Raw genomic sequence first — 22,200 nt, 5'->3', positions numbered from 1 at the left:
GACCCCAAAAGTTTCACTTTAAAAAGAAATATAATTTTAATAAAGCCAGCTGGGAAAGATTCACCAACAAATAGTACACCAGGTCTTACAAAATGGACGACCTCATGATCGATATTGATCTCAGAAAAAGGGGATTCAGATGGACCTTGAATGGTTGAATAATATACTCAACAACCCATTCACCTTGGATGAGTTGAACATATCAATAAATAAGTACATATAAGACTGGGAAGACGTTTGGTGGATGACAACAAGTTCACCAATTCTGTCCTACAGCTAAGGAATGGTTGCTAGAATTATACAATAATTGTAGAAACACCTGCAAGTTATAATGGGTGTGGAGGAAACCCAGAGCCATAGAAAATCTCAAAACGCTGTTGTGTTACCTATACAAGGCCCTAGAAAGAATTGTTGTTGAAAAACTTGCTGTGATCATGAATCACTCCTCATTCCAAAGCAAACTGGCGTTCTAGAAGAGAAAATTTGAACTTTACGGGTCCTATATTTTATTTGACACAGTACATTGATGATGGATAAGAGAATCATCAAATCATAGGCGTGGCCTTTATCGACTTACCTGCTGCATACAACACGTTTAATCATGTTAAACTGTTACGTGAACTGAAAAATGACAAAGAGTTATGAGCTGACCAAAGCTGCTGGCAGTCTTTTTCAAAATGTCATGTTTTTTGTTGAATTTTAGGGTCAGAGTAGTCGATGTAGGAAACGATAACGATCTACCACAAGATAGGGTTTTTGCCCCCATTATCTCTAATATTCATACGAACGAACAACCCATGTCGGATGGTTCCAGAAGCTTCATGTATGCGGATGATGGAGCTCTTGCCAATCAGACAACAGATTTTGAGACTGTAAAAGAAAAACTATGGGAAATCCTATCTGAACTAATCGACTACACAGAGGAAAACAGTTGATGTTTGACCCAGCAGAAACTCAGGATGTGCCCTCCATTTAAAGAACAAGAAGGGTTCACAGAAATTGCATGTAGCTTGGAAGGGCGTTCAATTAGAACCTGCCCAATATCTAAGCACTTGGATCTAACAACGGATCGCACGCTCACTTACAAATAGAATCACATAAACACCAAATAGAAAGTGTCAGTTATGAATAGTATCATTTATAATTCGACTGGAACTAATTGGGCTGTACATTCAGAGACGCTGGGAACCATTTCTCTGTGTTACTCTGGCCCAGGGTGTGCTTGCCCTGCTTGGCACAGATACAATCATGCTAAACAAATCGATGTTACTCTGAATGATACATGTAGACTCATTACTGGTTGCTTGAAACCAACATTTCATGAAAAAGTTCACTGTTTGCCAGGAATCGCTCCACCAGATATTAGAAATGAAGTTGCATCCATGAAAGAGAGATATATAACACTTTCTTCGTACGTGCACCCTATGGGAATCAATCTGGATAGCAGAGACTGAGTCCAAGAAGAGTTCTCTTCATTCAACCGAAAACTTTGAACCTTGTCAGACTGCAATGTTAAAATTATGGAGGAAGAGAAACATTCACCGTTCTGGTTGGATGCATCCAATCGAACATCTCCGCTCAGGGCATGAGGAATACTGGTCTACCTGCAAATCATTAAATAAACTTAGTACTGGTGATTCAGAATGAGTACCGTATGTTAAAGTGGGGCTTCCCTAACCCATCTATGTTCTACATATGAGGCAAAGATCAAGTCACAGCTCGCTTCACGAAATACAACAAGTATCCTATGAGATGCAGAGTGGAGGACTTTATGGCAGTGACACATAATGTCATTGAGTGGCAAAATTATTGGCAGAAAAATTTGATAATTTTAGAAAATCGTGGCTTGCACACAGCTGTATTGTCACTTTAATAAAACAAGCACTTACGGTTGTAAACGGACCATCCTCAGGTATAATGTGACATCAAAATCAGATGTATGACAAACTATAACTATTAACAAGCATTATGTCAAAGTCCAACATGTTAAGCTAACTGTAAATCTGCAGCGTAGCTGTTAATTATGGGTTGTCATACATCTGTTTAATGATTTCATGTTATAGCTAAGGATGGCACAATTATGAGCATAACTGGCTGTTTAATAAAGTGACAGTACAGCTGTGTGCTAACCATGATTTTCCAAAAATTTCTAGAAGTTTTAAACCATAGATTCCTCCAAATGGTGCGTATTGCCTGATATGTTACATGTTTTATCGTTAGGGGTATAAGTGCAGATATTGCTGTTGAATGGTGTACGAAACAACATTACATCAGTATTTATTTCACTTCCAAACTAATAATTATAGCTACCATGAGTAGTATATTTTCAGGCTGGTTAGCATTTGCAAGTATACATAGCACAAGCAACCCATTAATGTTTATTTATCCCTGGGCAGCAGATCAAGTGTGGAAATGTGGATGAAAAACAGAAAGTCTATACTGACATGTGTAGTCGACTTCATGGCCCAGTTATGACCATGTAAAAAACATCAAGTAGTTAATTATGTGATGTGTTTGTGAAAAGACTGTGAAACACAGAGGAAAAACAACGAACACACTGAAGTGGGTAGTTGTTAAGGTACCAATTATCACAATATGCATACCTAGGCCCCTGACACCCTCAATAATGAGTTTGTATTTTTATCATTCTTTGCTTTTGACACGAATAAATAAATAAAACTGGAGAGGTCTTTACCCTCTCAGAGATTACTGAAATTTCAAATAACAAACTGCTGCCATCTCTTAGAGCCAACGGCCTTGCCACAGTAGTAACACTGATTCCCATTAGATCACCGAAGTTAAGTGCTGTCGGGCTGGGTTAGCACTTGGATGGATGACCATGCGGTCTGCCAGGCGCTGTTGGCAAGCAGGGTGCACTCAGCCCTTGTTAGGCAAACTGAGGAGCTACTTGATTGAGAAGTAGAGGCTCACGTCTCGTAAACTGACATACAGCTGGGAGAGTGGTGTGGTGACCACATGCCCCTCTGTATCTGCATCCAGTGACGCCTGTGGGCTGAGGATGACACGGCGGCCGGTCGGTCCCTTTGGGCCTTCCAAGGCCTGTTCGGAAGGAGTTTAGTTTAGAGCCATCTCTTAGAAATATTTCATAGGAAAATAAGGGGGAAATAGAGCCCCAACATAGTTTCCCAGGTTCAAAAAGGAACATTTTCGGTTGAATTATCGGAACAACAGCTTATTTAAGAAAGAAGTGACAGTGAACAGAATCTAGTTTCGATGGTGTTCCAAAACGAAGTTATTTTAATATTTACCAGTGAGTAAAGTTGTATTATCTCTTTCGTTGAATCAGCACATAATCTGCCTTTCTTCTAAACTTTGTAATGAAAACAACACAAACAGTTTTTGCAGAATGGTCAGTGCAGCCATACAGTCGCGGCAACAGGAGCGGCACTTGCGCTGCTTGCAGTAACGACGTTATTTGGTCGTCTTTGGACGCACCATCAATCTAATAAATCGAGCATTCAACATATTGCGACAAAGATAAGCGACAATTCCTTCATGCCTTGGATGCGCACAGTAGCACTAACAAGGGAACATTCCCAAGTGTAAATAAACGATTTTGATGAAACATGCCAGGTGTGTAGAGGGGGCAAAATAATACAATACATACTTTTTTGTTTGTGCCAAATTTCACTTGTAAGGTGTAAAACACAACGTGCAAGGTAATTTGGCATATTAGGTTTAGAGGGAATATCTTCAACCAATAGCTTTCCCACAGTGGTAACACATATTCCCGTCAGACCACCAAAGTTAAGAGCTGTAGGGCTTGGCTAGTGTGTGGATGGGTGACTGTCCAATCTACTGAGCGCTGTTGGCAAGAGGGGTGCACTCAGCCCTTGTGAGGCAAGTTGAGGAGCTACACCGAGAAATAGGGGCTCCAGTCAACGAACACTGTCAATGGCTGGGAGAGCGGTGTGCTGACCACATGCCTCTCAATATCCATTTCCAAAGACGCTTATATTCTGAGGATGACATGATAGTGGATCAGTACCTGTGGGTCTTCTGAAACCTGTTCAGATGGAGAGAGAGAGAGAGAGAGAGAGAGAGAGAGAGAGAGAGAGAGAGAGAGAGAGAGAGAAGAGAGAGAGGGGGGGAGGGGTTATGTTTGAAATGAATATATATATAAATGTTTTTCATATTGAAATGGATAGGTAATTAATGTTCATGAAAACTATAAAATCAACTTTTATAGTAATTTGAAGCCTTGCAAAATGCCCCACCACCGTTGATTAATTTTGAGAAATCAAAACATTTTTTACAATGTAAATTAAAGCTTTCAAGCCATATACATCCATCCACGTGTAATAGAGCTCATTACTGAAATACCATTTTTGGAAAATAAGATGTACACAGTGTGCTGTCAGAGTATTTTCGATATACTTAATTAAGTATCTACAGATTCATTATTATTCTAATTATTTAATTTACTTATATTTATTTTATGTTCTAAGTTGTTATTTTACATTTACAATTCCTTGTTTTGCCTTTTAGCATATGTGCATTTTGTTAGTTGAAAAGAATAAGTAAATCATTGTTATGACACAAATTGGTAACAATAATAATAATTTTTAAAGAAGCACTTAAAAACATGACGTTTTTGTTACGCCATGCACATAAAACGGATGAAATTTCTTCACATAATATACGTGATGGAGACCACAACATAAAACAAAATTCAGCAGGATCTTGTGGAGCAATATTAATAGTTTTGTGTCATAATAATGATAATATTCTTTTCGATTAACAAAATACAAGTGTGTGAAAATGCAAAAAAGGGAATGTAAAATAACAATTTAAAACATAAAGTAAATATAAGTAAAATAAATAATTAGAATAATAATAATGTTTAGATACTTTAGTTTGGTAAGCAGAAGATAGTCCAACAAAACAGCTTATTTTCCAAAAATGGCGCTATTACAAATGGATATATGTGACTTGACAGTTTTTTAATTTCTGTTGCAACAAATTTAATCATTTTTTAGAATTAATTAATAGTGATGCAGTATTTTGCAAAATTTGCATGTTATTACAAAAGTTGATTATACAGTTTTAAGAACTTTAATTATATATCTACTTTAATATTAAATACATTTTTCATTTATCATCGTTTTGAAGATATATCCTCTAAACATAATATGCCACATTACCTTTCACATTGTGTTTTGGCAATTAAAAGTCAAACTAGGCACAAAGAATGTATGTATTGCATTATTTTGCTACCTCTACACATGCGCCAAGTTTCATCAAGATCGATTATTCATGCTTCAGAATGTTCTTTTGTAAGTATATAGGGCCAAACAACTTGGGTGGCATAATGGAAGACCGGCCAGAGTGGCCGAGCGGTTAAAGGCGCTACAGTGTGGAACCGCACAACCGCTACGGTCGCAGGTTCGAATCCTGCCTCGGGCATGGATGTGTGTGATGTCCTTAGGTTAGTTAGGTTTAAGTAGTTCTAAGTTCTAGGGGACTTATGACCACAGCAGTTGAGTCCCATAGTGCTCAGAGCCATTTGAACCATTTGAGCATAATGGAAGTAAATTATAGACACAAGCCACTCTTGTCAATTAGTCTATCTGAAAGTGGAACCTGTAATAAAACCCTTATAATAGTTCCTGAGATAAGCCTTCCCATATAAACAGCGGACTTTAATTTACAACCTGTGTAAGGTGGCAGTATTTTGCATCTTACAAAGAGCCCTTCTCTCCAATATTACATGATTAAGTGACTACAAGGAGATATCAGATAGGTTCTAATTCTTTATTGGATCATCCATGTGACTGACATCGTCGAGTACACTTAGTTTAATTCCTATTGTTTGTGTATATTGGGTAATTGGGTAGAAGCAATGCTGTTCTACACTGAAGTGCCAAAGAAACGGATATAGACATGTGTATTCAAATACAGAGATATGTAAACAGGCAGAACTCGGCGCTGCGGTCGGCAACGCTTATATAAGACAACAAGTGTATGGCGTAGTTGTCGGATCTGTTACTGCTGATACAATGGCCAGTTATCAAGATTTAAGTCAGTTTGATCGTGGCGTTATAGTCGGTGCACGAGTGATGGAACTAAGCATCCCATACGACCATTTCACGAGTGTATCGTGAATATCAGGAATATGGTAAAACATCAAATCTCCGACATCGCTGTGGCTGGAAAAAGATCCTACAAGAATGGGACCGATGATGACAGAAGAGAATCGTTCAGTGTGACAGAAGTGCAACCCCTCCGCAAATTGCTGGAGGTTTCAATGTTGGGCCATCAGCAAGTGTCAGCATGCGAACCATTCAACGAAACGTCATTGATATGGGCTTTCGGAGCCGAAGGCCGACTCATGTACCCTTGCTGACTGCCTCACTTGGATCCGTCAACTTCGAAATTGGACTGTTCAGGACTGGAAACATGTCACCTGGTCGTATGAGTCTCAGTTCAAATTGTGTCGAGCCGATTGATGTATACGGGTATGGAGACAACTTCATAAATCCATCGTCCCTTCATGTCAGCAAAGGATTATTCAGGGCTAGTGGAGGCTCTGTAAGTAGTGGAACAAGGACGGTGTGGACCCACTCTGCATTGTTGCCAAATTTATTCAAGATGGCGTATCCAAGATGGCGGCAGTAGATACAGCAACAGTGCAATGACATCATGGCAAGAAGTTCAAATTTTGGTGGGAAAATAGGTCAATTGGGCTACCTCCACTAACGTAACCCCCTCGCCTTCCCCTCCCCTCCCGTCCCCCAAAAGTGGTGGGAAGTTCATATTCCAGCAGGTCAATACAGCACATCATGGCTACCTACACTAACCTAAGAAAATGGCCGGAAAAAGGGTCACTTGGGCTACCTCCACTAACGTGAGTCATCCAACCGCCACCTCTTCCTAGGAACTGCCGGGAAAAGGACTCAGCCTGTACTGGATAGGATGGACGTTAATCTTTATTTTGCAGGCAGTCTTTATTTAAACAATTAGAGGCTGTACCTCCGTCCAGTGTGTTCACCATGTGACAGACCTAATACACAGTACCACCACCAGAGGATGCCGTCATCCCTCCCATGACATAATCCGAGATGGCGGTCTGGAGGGCGGGAAAAGGTCTCAGTATGTTCTGGGCTGCTGGAAAGAGGAAAGAAGTGAACTTTATTTATTTTGGAACAATTTATCTAGGGACGGATTTCACATAGTTTACTTATTACACTGATACAAAACACTCGCCCTGATGTGATTGGGGTCGCAGTAAATAGTCTGCAGACCAGCAAACTACTCGCGAAATAATTCAGTACACAGAATACAGATATGCAAAGTACTCATAAATCACCGAAATAATGCAGTACGCTGCTGTACAGACACATAAACATCTCGTAAATTGTCAAAATAATGCATGTATAATGCTCTGAAAAGATGCTTGCTAATTGTAAACTATCAAAATAATGCACTGAACAGCCTACAGAACTGTAAACTACTCGTAAATCACCGAAATAATGCGGTACACTGATGTACAGACACCAAACAGCTCGTAAATTGTGGAAATAATGCATTGCACAGCCTACAGATACGCAGACAACTACTAAATTGTCAAAATAATGCATGTAAAACACCCTGCAGACATGCACACTAACTATAAACTGTCAAAATAATGCACTGCACTGCGTACAACCACGAAAACAACTCGTAAACTGTCAAAAAATAATGCATGTGTAACGCTATGCAAACATGCTCACAACGCTTATACAGGCGAAAATAATGTAGTTCACAAACACTTAGTGCATGTAATACACGCAACGTATCAGCGAACTATTGCAACCCACGCACGAGCTTTGCAGGACCAGTCGGACGCAAGCCAGCACCGGAGCACAAGCCATCAATCTCACGCCACTGCAGACAGCGGCCAGCAGGTGAAAGTCGTATCTATTTTTGTGTACACAATTAGAGTTTTCTCAGATTCCTCTTGCTGTCGCATACTTGTTCCCATGTATACACTGTTCTGCGCCAACCAGAAGACACACAATTACTTCCTCAATTTCCCTGCATTTCGGTGTATATTCCCTCAATTTATACATATTTTCTGCAATTCTATCGATTTTTTTCTGTCAGTTCTACCCATGCGATCAGGACATAACCTCTACTTCCGTTTTCTAAAATTGCTTGCAAATGTAGTACAGTTGCCAACACCTAGCGCAATTTCTGCATTTCTGTGTATGTGCATGTGTCGCAAACGGGAATGGGCCCTGACGGACGTGCATCTGCTTCAGACAGCAGTACTTCTATGCAGTCTGGTGATGCACCACAATGCAGTAGCAAAATCCTCGTCCTACTACTTCATGTTGCAGGAGCAGGCTTTGTGTGTTGCTGACCTTACACATCGTGCTCAGTTGGCTGAGCTACAATAATATGTTCCCGTTTCTGCTGAATGGTCAAAACGCAGCCCTGTAGCACTAACTTAGCTTAGCCTGTTTCTACACAGGTTGCAGGAGGTGGTAGATATAGCTTTCTCCGACTTCTACTCAGTTCCGACTTAAACTGGAACAATCACATGCGTAAAGCTGCAGAAATGGCAGCAATTGCAAGATGCATGGGGACTACCTAAAACGATGTTGGAATTTTACTGTAGCAGATATGTTTGAGAAAGGTGACTCGTTTCGAGATATCAGAGTGCCAGAAATGATTCACTAGTGGCTGTAATCATTAAACGACTTCTCCATAGGATCCAACGCAGGTATGTGGTTGAATGGAGAGACTTGATTCGAATCCTGGACAGCATTTCTAGCGGATAGCGTAACACTAGAGATCTGAAAACCTAGTGTGCATTTCTTATGACCTCAGTCAGCACACAATCTACTCTTTGTGATCCTTCTCAATCAACCGTCGCCTATAACCCAGTCGATATATCACCGAACCTCTGACATGGTATCAAGACAGAATGCGTTACAAATACTGAAGACATATCTAGCAACGACGGTGTGAGGGAGTTGCAAATACAGGTTTCACACCACGTTCCTTAGCTGAATCACTTTCTAAATTAGGTAATTTTATTACGAGGTTGCGCCATTGGCGACGTGTATCCACACTGTTGGCCTGATACTATACACTCCAGCGATCACTTTCTATATACAGTGTCACGGTATTTGCCTGGAAAAAACCACTTCATTCAGAGGTAATGACATACCTCAGTTTATAAATCCAGTATAACTTTTAACACATCTAGAACCAAGACTGCTTGTGACAGTAACATACAGTAGTTGCTGCGATCGGATTTTTTAACATGTGGCGGTTTGTAAGACGATTACGCCTCTCTTTCTAAGACACAGTGGTATCACTCGCAAGAAAAACTTATGAGACATGTCCACCCATCGTTGATTTTCGGTCAGTATTGTTTCGTATCGCCAGCAATAAGTGTAGGAATGTAACTGACTTAACCGTGTCGTCCTCTAGACATTTGAATAGCAAACTGAGACTTAGCATTTGTTGGACAGCTTTCGTGATCGCGTGGAAATTTGAGAAAATCAATATGAACATATGATTGTGCTGGACCATTATTGCCTCCCATGTAAATTATCCAATTGACTGCTTCTTCACATTTCCCATCTTTATTTGGTTGAGAGAACATCGATTGTGGTGTGTGTTGAATGCACCTAGGAGGTGAAAGATGGCTGGAGGACACATTTGCTGGTTCTCTAGAGATGAGAAACACCTTAGTTGACTTTGTAAGTAAGGATGATTTGGAATCTGTTATTTCACCGACATCGGTATTCGCGAGTGGAAATACCAGTTTCCTCTATTTTTTTCGAGTTTTCACGTAAAGGTCTTTACAGACGGGATAAGTTTCTAGTTATTAAATGGTTTATAGCACGCCCCTCCTCGCTAAAGTTTCGGGTTTGTAGAGAAATAATTTCCAATCTATATCTTCGGAATTATGTTGTTAAAGCTATCAGTATGTGCTTGATATAGGGAAATATGGTATAATATTCTGGCAAACCATGTGATAATACATGTGCTCTTGTAATCCCAGAGTCTGGAGATGTGTGTAGAAAGCAAGCAAGCAAATAGGTGGGGGCCAGAAGCAGTGACGCCTTTGTGCTGAGGGGAACCAACCCAGCCTTTGTACAACAGTCTCCGCGGTATATGTACAAGCGTCCTGTGGTCGCTACTGCATGTCCAATCGTGAGGGAGGTGAAGATTCAGCGCATCAATAGCCATAAGGTGAATGAAAGATGTTTTTTAATGTGGAAAATTATGTGCACTATAGATATTGAGATTCGTTCCAGAACTACAGTCTTAAAGATGGGTCATATGCAGTACATTGGTTGGTGTCAGACTGCGGCAGCAAGCCGGCCGGTGTGGCCGTGCAGTTCTACGCGCTTCAGTGTGGACCGCTACGGTCGCAGGTTCGAACCCTGCCTCAGGCATGGATGTGTGTGATGTCCTTAGGTTAGTTAGGTTTAATTAGTTCTAAGTTCTAGGCGACTGATGACCTCAGAAGTTAAGTCGCATAGTGCTCAGAGCCATTTGAACCATTTGCGGCAGCAATCCTAATATTTAATTGTAGTTACACTGATAAATATGTGTCTGGTTCGCAATATCTTGTGAGTCTGGGGATGGCCGTAGAAAGTGTAGCAGTAAGCAAGCAGGTCAGGGCCGGACACAGTAACGCCTTTGTTCCGAGATGGGGCTTGCCCATCCTTTGTACATCAGTTCAGCTAGTCGGAGAAAGCTTATGGCTTATGACGATTTGGCTCGTGGCTCCCCCTGGGCGGGTGAATAGTGAACTAATACCCAGTTTGCATTGAGTTGCCGTTGGGAGCGTGTGTGTTGCGTGTATACTCTTGTACTGGAAGTATTGATAGCGTTCTCCTGAGATGTAGGGTCGTCCATGGCCGGCTTTCCTCTCTCTCTGGTTGACACGCTCTTCTGCGGCTGCGGTCATGGGCTATGTTTACGGTGATAGTTTCGTCCATTGGCGCTACACAGCGGCATGGTGAATACGTGGGATTTATTTGATGCTCTGTAGATCACTTTTGCAGGGTTTAACTGTCAGTGCAATATGGCGATCTGTACAAAATAGTTTTTTGCCACTGAAAGTCTCATCTGCAGATGAAAAGGCGGAGAATGCTTCCGCACTGGCAGCATCAGTAATTTGGTGGGTAAATTCAATAAGAGCCAATCAGAATGCTGTATTCATTCACAAACATCCTTCGTGCTGGGGCATAGGAGCCTCTACATAGTGGTGAGAACGTTTGTGTTTCGGAGATGTTTGTTGAAAGGAGGGCTTAACGATTTCCAGGAAGGGTAATACATGATGGACAGGGTGCCTCGTTAGGACCATCGGGAAGAATGTTCAAAATGTTCAAATGTGTGTGAAATCTTATGGGACTTAACTGCTAAGGTCATCAGTCCCTAAGCTTGCACACTACTTAACGTAAATTATCCTAAGGAAAAACACACACCCTCATGCCCGAGGGAGGACTCGAACCTCCGCCGGGATCAGCAAGAATGCAATCTGTTTTATTCTGGGCTAGGACAAGAATTTACATTCAGACAAGCCGAGACATCGTAAAAGCTTCAACAAAAGCGAAGGTTAACTATTTCTGTGACACTTTACCAATTCCAAGATGGGGCTGGTAAGAAATGGACGGATTGTTCCATTAGGACCGCGAGGGAGAAAGCAGCTGATGTTATTCTGGGAAGCATTGGAACAGATTTCTATAGCATGACCTGTGTTGCCACTATCCATAGGTAGACAGGTTTTGCACCAGCAATGGTAAACACCCGCGTGCATCCCAGAGGGTGACTTGGCGCTTATTTACATAGACATGTGACGTCAGTGTAACACTTGAAGAACTCTAACTGTATACCCGAAAATAGACATGACTTTTGTGGTGTCACCGCCAGACACCACACTTGCTAGGTGGTAGCTTAAATCGGCCGCGGTCCATTTAGTACATGTCGGACCCGCGTGTCGCCACTGTGTGATCGCAGACCTAGCGCCACCACAAGGCAGGTCTCGATATACGAACGAGCACTCGCCCCAGTTGTACGGACGACATTGCTAGCGACAATACGGACGAAGCCTTCCTCTCATTTGCCGAGAGACAGTTAGAATAGCCTGCTGCTAAGTCCATGGCTATGACCTAGCAAGGCGCCAATTGTAACAGTGCATGTATCTTACGAGTCGCATTTGTATAGTCAAGAGAGATGTATCACAAGGCATCATTAAAGTTAAGTATAAAGTAGCTACGTACTTTTCTTGCTACCATTCAATAGTTATCCTGTTCCAGAATTCTCGCCCGTCGGCGTGTGTGTACACGTGCCTTTCTTTGGCTACTACCGTGTGGCGTAACAGTCTTGTTACGTCACTACAACTTTCACCTGCTGGCCGCAATCTGCAGCGACATTCGAGATCGATGGCTCGCACTCCAGCACTGGCTTGCGTCCAGCTGGCCCCGCAAAGTGCGTGTGTGTGTGTTTCACGTGTTTTGCTGATACGTTGCTTTTTTATATGCACTGAGTATTTGTGCTCTAAATTATTTTTGGCCGTATAAGCGTTGTGAACGTATTTGCATAGCGTTACACATGCATTATTTTTTGACAATTTACGAGTTCTTTCGTGTCTGTATGCTGTGCAATGCGATATTTCAACAGCTATAGTTAGCGAGCGTGTCTGTAGAGCGTTTTACATGCATTATTTTGACAATTTAGTAGTTTGCGTGTCTGTAGGCTGTGCAATGCATTATTTCGACAGTTTACGAGTTGTTTGATTTCTGTGCATCAGCGTGCCGCATTATTTCGGTGATTTACGAGTAGTTCGCAGTTCTGTAGGCTGTTCAGTGCATTATTTCGACAGTTTAAAATTAGCAAGCGTGTTTGTAGAGCACTATACATGCATTGTTTTGACAATTTACGAGTTGTTTACGTGTCTGTACATCAGTGTGCTGATTATTTTGGTGATTTAGGAGTACTTTGCGTGTCTGTATGCTGTGTACTGCATTATTTCGGTAATTTACGAATTGTTTGCGTGTCTGTACATCAGTGTACTGCATTATTTCGACAGTTTACGAGTAGTTTTCCAGGTCTGCAGACTATTTATTGTGTCAGGTCGAGTCTTTTGAATCAGTGTAATAAATAAAATATGTGAAATCCGTCCCTAAATAAATTGTTCCAAAATAAATAAAGTACACTTCTTCCTCTCTCCAGTAGCCCAGAACAGGCTGAGTCCTTTTCCCGCCATTTTTCCCCTCCATACCGCCATCTTGGATTATGTCACAGGAGGGATGACAGCACCCTCTGGTGGCAGTACTGTGTATTAGGTCAGTTGGACTCCAGACCTCAAGGTGAACATACTGGATGGAGGTACTGCCTCTAATTGTTTATGTAAAGGCTGCCTGCAAAATAAAGCTATCCAGCACAGGCTGAGTCCTTTGCCCACCAGTTCCTAGGAAGAGGTGGTGGTCGGATGACTTAGGTTAGTGGAGGTAGCCAAACTGATCTTTTTTCCCACCATTTTCTTAGGTTGGTGTAGGTAGCCGTGGTGTGCTGCATTGCCCTGCTGGAATTTGAAGTTCCCGCCATTTTCTGAGGGAGGAGTGGGGAGGGGAAGGGGTTAGGTTAGTGGAGGTAGCCCAATTGACCTATTTTAACGTCAAAATTTGAACTTCCCGCCATGATGGCATTGCGATGTTGCCACATTTACCGCCACCGTCTTGTATCAGCCATCTTGAATAAATTTGGCATCGATGCAGATTGAGGCTGCACCACCCTTCTTCCACTACTTCTGTAATGGTGTGGGGCGTGTGTAGTTGGAGTGATATGGGACGCCTCACACGTCTAGATATGACTCTGGCAGATGACACGTACGTAAGTATCCTATCTGATCACCTTCATCCATTGATGTCCATTGTGCATACTGACGGACTTCGGCAATTCCAGCAGGACAATGCGATACCTCACACATTCAGAATTGCTACAGAGTGGCTCAAGGAACACTCTTATAAGTTTTAACACTTCCGCTGGCCACCAAAGTCCGCAAACATGAACATTAGTGAGCACATATGGGATGCCTTGCAAGGTGCTGTTCAGAAGAGATCTCCACCCCTTCGTACTCTTACTGATTTATGGACAGCCCAGCAGGTTTCATGGTGTCAGTTCCCTCCAGCACTACTTCTGACATAAGTCGAGTCCATGCCACATAGTGCTGCAACACTGCTGCGTGATTGCGAGGACCCTACAGGGTATTAGGCAGGTGTACTGGTTTCTTTGGCTCTTCACTGTAGCTCAGTGTAAGAAAGAAAGGGAGCGTATGCTTATACCAAACCGCTTTCCTTCCAGGAAGCTCTTGAGACGCATAGCCGTGGGAAGAACCAGCAGTCCGTGGCGGCCTTCTTTATGGATTTCAGCAGTGAATAGGGGCAGCAGCTTGAGTCGGGAACCCCGAGTCCCGACTGCGTCTGACGCCCGGCTGTCGTGAGCATAAACAAGATGCAGCGGATTCCGCACTGCTTGAGACCAGCCACAACCGCGCTGCTAGCTATTAACTTGTTGACACATGGGCACGTAATGTTCCCATGGATAATATAACTGACCTGACACAGATTGGGAGGTTGACATTTCGTCGATGTAGTAAGGATATATCCCAGAAGCTTCGACTCCAAAACCAAAATACAAGTCGGGGATTGGTCGGCACGCAGATGAAAGTGACTTCTAGAAATATGATTCGCCATCAACGTTTATGGGGGAGTAGAACCGGGACTTGCTGTAGGAAAAGCAGTAGGGAAACATGGTCAGTCTGCGGTCTTCTGTCTTAGGCCTCGTTCAGATCGGCCGCGCTCTGTGTGGATGACGGACTGACATGCTGTCTTGTTCTCTTCTGTTCAAATGGTTCAAATGGCTCTGAGCACTATGGGACTTAACATCCATGGTCATCAGTCCCCTAGAACTTAGAACTACTTAAACCTAATTAACCTAAGGACATCACACACATCCATGCCCGAGGCAGGATTCGAACCTGCGACCGTAGCAGTCGTGCGGTTCCGGACCGCGCGCCTAGAACCGCTAGACCACCGCGGCCGGCCTGTTCTCTTCTGTGGCAGATAGCTGTCCCCACAGCTGGGAGTTCGTGTCTGCTTCAGCAAACAGTGATAGAGTGCATTTCATCTCTCATACAGCGAATTTATAAGACAGTATTCGTTTAGCAATATTCGGACCGCAGTCAGCTATCAAAGGTTTTCGAGTTATATTCCAAAGATCTGAGGGGCTGTGGCAGTGCTGTTGGCGCCGAAGTCTTCGAGAAGCAGCGTTCTGTACTGCCTCATTTTTACGATTACAGTGATCTAGTATACGCTCTGGTAATGGAAATGAAATGAGCGTTTGGCGTCATTGGCCGGGAGGCCCCTCGCGGGGCAGGTCCGGCCGCCATATCGCAGGTCTTATTACATTCGGCGCCACATTGGGCGACCTGCACGCCGGATGGGGATGAAATGATGATGAACACAACACAACACCCAGTCCCTGAGCGGAGAAAATCTCCGACCCAGCCGGGAATCGAACCCGGGCCCAGAGGACGGCAATCCGTCACGCTGACCACTCAGCTACTGGGGCGGACTACGCTCTGGTATTGTAGGGACGTAATGCTGAACTGCTATGATCACAAGTGCTATTCTTTCTACACTAAGATTTCACATTGCTCATTGGGGTAGTAATTTCTTCTCATATTTCATACAACGGTGGTGTCAGTCACTCTGGGTGTCTTAGCAGATTGCATGCATTAAACAGGGCAGTGTTAAGCATTGAAGGGCAAGTACCAATACCGGGAAAATCTGTACTCTACATTATTTCTGAGAATATTAATTTTGTCAGTGATTACAATATCTATGGGTTCAGCCTTAAATAAATGTGATGAAGGTAACTGCATTGTCTCTTTCGTAGGTAGTAATTTATCCTGATCATTTAATTTACTTATTTGATGTAGTATAAGTTTTGAGTCAGTTTGAAGTGGACAGACGACTTGTATGCATATCCTGAATAACTAATTTTCCACAGGATAATTCTGGGAAATGGATAGACAAACCATAGGCAATTTGCTAGATTAATCTAAATAAGATTAATGACCCCTTAGTGTGGGTACAAATAAGTGTTAGGAAGCCCATCACATTCTGTTATAAATGCGCTGCATTAAACAAATCATTTGCATGTACAAATGGCCAGTCCCTGCCATCATAAGCCGGAAGAGTGAACGCTAGACATGTGGAGATCTGCGTGGTTATGTGTGTTTTGTCTTGCCCTAGTCATAGTTACAGTTGTTGGACTCCTGTCCTAACAAGTATTATTCTCTCGTAATGTACAAAATATGGGTTTGTCAAATTGGAACAAACTTTACGAAACACACTGTATTTCTATACGTGTGTTTCCTCCGCTATAGCTTTCTTATTTGGTCCCCTTTAACGTTTTTCTGCATTTCTTTATGACATGGCTTATTTGTAGACAATCTTCCTGCCTTTCTCCGAGTCGATGAATGAACCTCTAATCTTCGAGTTTGAAGCATTCAAACGTCTAAGAAAAGAGAGTTCAATAGGTTAATGGTCCTTGTCACATGGGCTTTTGAGCGAGAGGTGAGGCTGTCGACCCTAATGTACAATCTATGCGCAGTACACATAGCTAGCCAGCCGTTGCTAGTTTAGTGGGGTCAGTTTTTCGAAAGAATACGAGGCAAGAAAGAAAAGCGCCGCGAAATTGTTACACCGGAAAAGTCCTTACATTCCTGAGAATATCATCGCAACAGCGGCTGGAAGGTAGCCTACATTCTCGTCGCATCTCCAATGTTAATGTGTCATTCCTTGTACCACCCTCAGGCAGCTGTCGACCAGTCAGAATGGGCCTAATGCTCAGTCCATGTGTGATGTTCACTTCCTTTTTAACGAAAATGGGTTCAACTGATGGATGGGATACAGCCCGTCAGTATTGGGGCACGGCCAGTTCTGCACCAAAGTACCGTTATCCAAGATGGCGGCGATGTCGTCATCAACTGACGTCAGCTGATGACGTCATCCAAGATGGCGACTGTGACATCAGTTGATGACGTAAGATGGCGACCGTGTGACACTACGCAACCCCAAGGCGGTTTCTGCGCCAAAGTACTGCTATCCAAGATGGCGGGAAAGTGCCATGCCCCTCCCCCCCTGCCACACAGCCCCTCCATGCCCCCACTGGTGGGAAGTTCAAATCCCATCAGGACAATACAACCGCTACTAACCTAAGAAAATGGCGGGAAACAAAGGTCACTTGGGTTACCTCCACTAACCTAAATCATCCGACAGACACGCCTTGCTAGGGATTGGTGACAGAAGGACTCAGCCTGCACTGGGCTGGTGGAGAGAGGAAGGGATGGATTATATTTATTACAGTGATACAAAACAAACATACTGACATGCTTGGGGTCATGTCACACAGCCCACAGACATGTGAACCACTAAAAGATTCTGCAAACATGCTTTCTAATCGCCAACTGTCAAAATCATGCAACAGTCTTTATTTAAACAATTTGAGCCACTACCGCCATCTGGTGTGTTCACCAAGAGCTCCAGAGCCCAACTGACCTAGTACACAGTACCACTGCCAGAGGGCACTCTCATCTGTGACGTAATCCAAGATGGCTGGCATGATGTCATCTGATAACAAAAGTACCGTTATCCAAGATGGCGGCAAACAGTGTGTTCGCCATGAGGTCCAGCCCTGGTACACAGTACTACCACCAGAGAGCACTATCGTCTGTTCTGTGACGTAATAAAAGATGACGTTCTGGGATGGCGGAAATGGCGGGAAGCAGTAGGAACCCTTAATCCAATCATGTGCTCAAGTTCAGCCAGTAGGATAGTAGTATTTGGTAATATCATTGTAGGAGATATGGGCGAGGCTCAGCAGCTCTGGGCTCTCAGTCTTGTCTAGTCAATCAGCAGCAGCAGCAGCAGAAGAAGAAGAAGAAGAAGAACCATGAAGCATCAACAGCAGTCGCACCACAGCACAGTCTTGCGGAACAGAATTAAACGGAAAAGTAAGCATCCCATATCACATCTTCCTCTGTTGTTAACCTTAGTATTATTATTACTATTATTATTCAATGTTGTCACATCTTGATCCATGTCTAATGCTTCCTCATCTTTATTCAACAGGGTCGAGTGCCAACATCTCAAGCTCTGCTGACACGTCCATGCCTGTAGCAACTTTGGCTGCCATCTTGTCGACATCTGCAGCAACAGCAGCATGTGTCTGAACCAGTAGTGGCCACGTGGGCTCCGGTAGTGCACATAGCCCACTTGATGGAGCAGAACAACGAGTTGCTGTTGTCTGTCCCACTCATCGATTTGTATTATGAGGACATGCGATCTGCCCCTGACACATCGAATGCTCCAACTGGCGGTGTTAAACAACAAGATGGAGGGCAGCAGGCCCATCCCAGCAGAAATCCCTGTGATAGTGCAACCACAGAGGGAAGATACAGTGGATAAGAAGGCATCGAGTGCACTTACACTTTTCACCTCCACATACAATTTAACTCCCAGTGGATCGAAGCATGTGAACATTGCTATAGAAGCGCATCATGTCTGGGCGTTGCATGTGAGAATGGAGATTGAAAATGATCCAAGTGTGTTAAAGTACCAATTTCCGCGTTCGACTGGAATGAAATATGCCGTGCAGAGTGCCATATCAATCAGCAAATGACTACAGAGTATTACCCAACTCGTTCTCCCCCAGACAAAAATGGTTCAAACGGGTCTGAGCATTATGGTACTTAACTTCTGTGGTTATCAGTCCCCTAGAACTTAGAACTACTTAAACCTAACTAACCTAAGGACATCACACACATCCATGCCCGAGGCAGGATTCGAATCTGCGGTCGTAGCGGTCTCGCGGTTCCAGACTGTAGCGCCTAGAGCCGCTCGGCCACTCCGGCCGGCTCTCCCCCAGACATTCGCCTTATTGGCGTGACACTTTCTATTACAACAGTGTATGATGACTGAGCATTATGTGTGAAATTGGGTGACAACTGCGTTTATCTAAGACATACCTCACTTTTGATGTTCTAGATCTGGACGCGTCTTGCATTGGACAGACTGAACTGTGGGTTGCCTAGCATAGACTCTGCAACAATGATGCTGTAAACTCCCTAAGTGTGCATAGTGTACGTGTTGATGATCTTAAGTAGCACCTTTGTTCGTGCATGAACGCTGAACCTAAAGAGAAACAGATTAAATGTGTGTGTGAAAAATCTGAGTACTGTGAGGCACCTATTGGCTTACGGGGGATACGCGCTGAATTTATTGCGTGTCAAAAAGCTTTATTTGGGAAATACTGTACTGGTGCGAAGAAGAAGATATATACAGATTGTAATGATGTTCCTGAAATACTACACCCCATGTATGATATTTAGATAAATAATTTATGTACACAGGGTGAGTCGCGTACGACGTAACACCCCCTTTATTCCGGGGGCGATTGCACGTATCGGTATGCGGTTTTCGGCGAATCATAGCGGATTATGGGGCATATACGTTGGTACATGCACAATAATCACAACGTTTATATTGTCCGAGATAATGAGGCAAGCACATGTTTTTTAAATGGGATGCTATACTTTTTTTTACCATCATTCGAACGCTCTGGAAAAGACGCGTATAGTGATGTAACGCATGTTGCTATTGTGATTCAAACTTTGCTTAAAAGAGGGCGGCCGCGGTGGCCGTGCGGTTCTAGGCGCTGCAGTCCGGAACCGCGGGACTGCTACGGTCGTAGGTTCGAATCCTGCCTCGGGCATGGATGTGTGTGATGTCCTTAGATAGGTTTAAGTAGTTCTAAGTTCTATGGGACTGATGACCGCAGAAGTTGAGTCCCATAGTGCTCAGAGCCATTGGAACCCTTAAAAGAGGGCGGATGAGGATTTACTTATGTAGCGCAGGCCGTGCATGCTGCACAGAGCACGGCAACTCGGCCCGTGGGTCGCTTCCAACCACCTCCACCTTCAATCGTACAATATTTCCCAGTGTCTTTTAAGCGAGGTTTGAATCACAATAGCAACATGCGTTACATCACTATACGCGTCTTTTCCAGAGCGTTCGAATGATCGTAAAAAAAGTATAGCGTCCCATTTAAAAAACATGTACTTGCCTCATTATCTCGGTCAATATAAACGATGTGATTATTGTGCATGTACCAACGTATGTGCCACATAGTCGGCTATGATTCGCCGAACACCGCTTGTCGATATGTGCAATCGCCCCCGGAATAAAGGGGCTGTTACATCTTACGCGACTCACCCTGTATATAATCTCAAACCGTGTTTGTATTTTATTTCATATCTCCCTCATTATAATCAAAGTATTACAATTATTAATTTTTTTCAATGCTATACGAGTTATTGAGATGATCATTGATCAATTTACTCTTCATGGGTAAAATATATAGGTGTTTTCTATGTGTAGTCAATATAGCTCAGTCGGTTAAGGAATAGAACTATAGTGGCTACACATACTATTATTATTATTTCAAATGTATTTTTCTATGAATGTACCTGGTGTAGTTAGTATCATGGCAGACTGGGTGAAGCACCCTCGCCACAAGGACTTTGTTGTTGGTGCCTGGTCCTGTGAAGATGCAAATGAAGACCTGAAGAAGAAGAAGAACAGAATTCTCCTTTCTGATAATATATGAGCAATTATTGTAGGTCCATGCAACTGTGAGAGGACTAATGCCCTCATGACTCTGCTAACACATCTAGATGGGTTCCGATTTGAACATGTTTGTGCATTCCCAAAAACACTGTTTCAACCCAAGTATCAGCTATTGCAGGAGATATTGCATGGTGTAGATGGTGTTACATACACAACATTCAGTGAAAGCAGTGATATCCCTCCAATTGAAAAAGCAAAGCCAAACACCGTCTTCATATTTGACGATGTTGCTGTGGAAAACCAAGACCAAATTCGAAAATACTTCTGTTTCGGTCGTCATATGGGTATTGATGTATTTTATCTAAGTAAAACATATTCCAGAATCCCGAAACAGTTGGTTAGGGATAACGCAAACCTCGTTATAACCGTCAAACAAGACAACCTGAATTTAAAACACATTTACCAGGCACTTGTCGGAATGGACATGTCGTTCAATGATTTTGTGAGGATATGTGCAGATTCCTGGAATCATTCACAGTATGAGTTTCTTGTTACTCATAAAACAAGAAAACTGAGTGACGGTAGGTACAAGCGAAACTTTCAAGAGTTTTTGCATATATAGCACGGTAAGAGAGGTTAGTACATCAGTGTACGCTACACTATGGACAAATTCGCGCGTATGTCTACCTCTCAATCCGAGAGGGTGGGTGTACACAGACAGAACATTCGCCTTTACATGGATGTGAAAATTCAGGCTATTGCGCATAAAGTTGCAGGTATGCGCAGGGAACTAGAGACGTATTACCAGGCTCTTCTGAGAATGGTGAATGCGTTAAATGAGCTAGTTAATTAAGTCAGTAAGAAAGTAACCGACTTAACTGAAAAGGTCGATGCTATTCGTGGGAAAATGGATGTAGACTTCCTTGTTGTTGAGAAGGGCGATCAGGATCATTGTAAGAGGAGGAAGAAAATGACCGGATATATAAAGCCTCACTCTGCAGAGATGTCTGATTAGTATACACCGAGATATCAACGAAGCAGAAAGTGACTCAGACGCATAAAGCAGTTCGTGAGAAATTATGGCTGCTAGAGTTAGGGCATATAGATCGACAGCAAACACTAAGAGAGACCTTTAACCCGGTTATTGAATCTCTCCAACAGCTCTCAGCAAAAACAAAAACACACGATAACGAGGGTGTTGCCATTGATGAATTCATATTCGTCACACCCCCGGTCAGATAGACAGAACATTCTGCGTTAGCAGGGGAAGACGTACATGTTGGGTACGCATCCTATAACTACAACTGATGACACAATACAGATTGGTGATAGGCACTTTCAAAGAACACACGGCTTAAAAAATCTTATTTTCCTAAGACCTACCAAAATACCTATAAATTATTCAGTTAATGATAGGGAAACATACCATGAAATACTGCACATGACTGGTCTACACAAGATCACGAAAAGCTGGAGCAACAAGAAATATAAAACCATTAAAAACCAATGCTTGAAGGCGAAAACAACAACAGCA

The 22,200-nt window shown here is 42.9% G+C and overlaps 1 pseudogene; it reads left to right on the top strand.

The window, feature by feature from the left end:
* Positions 1–2,747: 2,747 nt before the first annotated feature.
* On the top strand, positions 2,748–2,865 carry LOC124799856 (annotated as a pseudogene).
* The last annotated feature ends 19,335 nt before the right edge of the window (positions 2,866–22,200 follow it).

The sequence above is a fragment of the Schistocerca piceifrons genome, chromosome 5 (genome assembly GCF_021461385.2).
Source record: "Schistocerca piceifrons isolate TAMUIC-IGC-003096 chromosome 5, iqSchPice1.1, whole genome shotgun sequence".
In the NCBI taxonomy this organism is placed as follows: Eukaryota; Metazoa; Arthropoda; class Insecta; order Orthoptera; family Acrididae; genus Schistocerca; species Schistocerca piceifrons.
Note: the sequence above shows the minus strand (reverse complement) of the source record. Positions and strands in the feature narration are given on the sequence as shown.